This window comes from Sinocyclocheilus grahami, unplaced genomic scaffold (assembly GCF_001515645.1).
Source record: "Sinocyclocheilus grahami isolate Dianchi unplaced genomic scaffold, SAMN03320097.WGS_v1.1 scaffold2699.1, whole genome shotgun sequence".
Classification (NCBI taxonomy): Eukaryota; Metazoa; Chordata; class Actinopteri; order Cypriniformes; family Cyprinidae; genus Sinocyclocheilus; species Sinocyclocheilus grahami.
In genome coordinates, this window is record NW_015507877.1 from 28,413 (window position 1) to 30,587 (window position 2,175).

The following is a 2,175-nucleotide window of genomic DNA, read 5'->3' on the forward strand; positions in this document are numbered from 1 at the left end:
TTTTTTTTAAAGAATTCTCTTCTGCTCACCAAGGCTGCATTTATTTGATCCAAAGTACAGCAAAAACAGTAAAATGTTGAAATATTTTTACTATTTAAAATTGCTTTATATTTTAATAGATTTTAAAATGTAATTTATTCCTGTGATCATACATGGGTAAATTTTCAGCATCATTACTCCAGTCTTCAGTGTCACATGATCTTCAGAAATCATTTTAATATGCTGATTTGCTGATTATCAATATTTAAAACCATTGAGTAATTTTTTTTTTCAGGATCCTTTGATGAATAGAAAGATCCAAAGATCAGCATTTATCTGAAATAAAAAAACTTTTGTAACATTATACACTATTCCATTCAGTATCATTTTTATTAATTTTTTGGGAAATTATAGAAATGAATACTTTTATTTAGCAAGGATGCTAAAATTGATCAAAAGTGATGATAAAGGCATTTATAATGTTACAAAAGATTTCGAATTCAGATAAATAGTGTTCATATCGATATCGGAATTATATCGTATTGACCGAAATGAAGAAATATATCGTGATATCAATTTTGGCCATATCGTCCAGCCCTACTTACCCGACACAGACAGACATCTGTCGAGAACAGGAGCCCAAGAAACGTTCAGGAAGTCATTCTTTCATGTGCTGTGTTGAACATTTAGTTGGGTTTGACAAAACGGACTCTGTAAATTTCTTAGATCAGACAACAGCATGTGACCAGAGGACGAGAGTCTTGCTACAGTACAAGAGGAAGGTTCTGACTGAGAGCTGTCACTCCTCAATCCAAATGACCAGTGCAAACCACTCTTACTGTCTTCCAGAGGATAATGACAAGTCGAGGGAGCTCTTGTGTCACCCTTGAGCAGAGTGCCATCGCTTGCACAAATGAGAAACACACAAGCATTCACAAACTGTAAGCCACTCACTGAATCTGAGGACTCTTTTGCTGTAAAAAGAAAAAAAAAGTCAGATTAAATGAGCTGAACTGATACAGCATTTAAAAATAAAGAAAATAAGTACGTTTTGATATTACCTACTGTATACAGAATCTGTCCTGTTGCGATCTCTGTCAGCTGAACTTCACTTATACAAGAACCATGAAGGACTGCTGGTTCGTCTGTCAATCCAGGTGCTATTTTACTGCCTTTTGCTGATGTGCTCTTGAGGTTTATGACTCCAGTCCCTTTTATAACATCTGTATTGAAAAATCAGGTAAGATGCTACATGAAATGTTAAGGATTTGCAAAATGCTCCATGAATTCAAAAATATGTCAGATTATTTTTTAATAATTATAATAAATAATGATTTTGTATTTAGAAGATAATTACACATAATTCATCAAATGCATGTAGATGATTTGTTTACTTTGTCATTGCTAATTCTATTTGTAATGAACTACACAGACATGAATCCTACCGCTATCATCGCCTCCAGTATCCCAAATCTGCAATGTCGAACTAGAACTTCCACTAGTCACCACACACCTGTAAAGAACCATATATCAAATAATCATGCAGATGGCACGATAAATAGGGCTCTACATTTTTAAAACTGAGACGAACTGAATATTTCTCAATATCTGGCTGTTGTTGGCATTGTGTCAAATCAAACTCAGCAGTATTTTGCCAGTAAACGGACTGAAATAGATTGTTGCAAATTGCAATAGAAAAGGCTTCTGAACTTTATTCTGAACATATCAAGATCTAGTTATTACCTTGTTCCAGGGATATGTATCAAACTCTCAACAGGTTCCTCAGAAAAGCCACCATGCTGTACTTTGAAGTCTCTTTCTGCACAAAGACCCTAAAGTTGTGACCAATAAGCAGTTAATTAAATGAACGGCACATTCAAAAAACATACTAGTGTCTTCATTCACCTGGTTTTCTCCTGCATATAATTTAAGAGGCAGAAGTAACTCCAAGATTTCGCTTCTTGCTTCAGTGTATCCTGCAACACAAATATCTGGAATACAGAAGAAAAACAGCCTTTTTAGAATCTAGTGGATTTTCTACTTTAATGATTCAACTTTTTCAGGAATTCAGAGACGCTTTACTTTTGTCACCCGTCCACTCGATTACTTTCGTCGGATGCTCGAGTTGAAATACACGCAGGTCTTTGTATCTGAAATTAAAAAGACGCAGATTTACTGGCTAATGAAACACGTCCC

General features: G+C 34.9%; 1 pseudogene; it reads right to left on the minus strand.

The window, feature by feature from the left end:
* The window catches only part of LOC107575534 (WD repeat-containing protein 73-like), a 4,605-nt pseudogene that overhangs the window by 2,121 nt on the left and 309 nt on the right, over positions 1-2,175 (minus strand).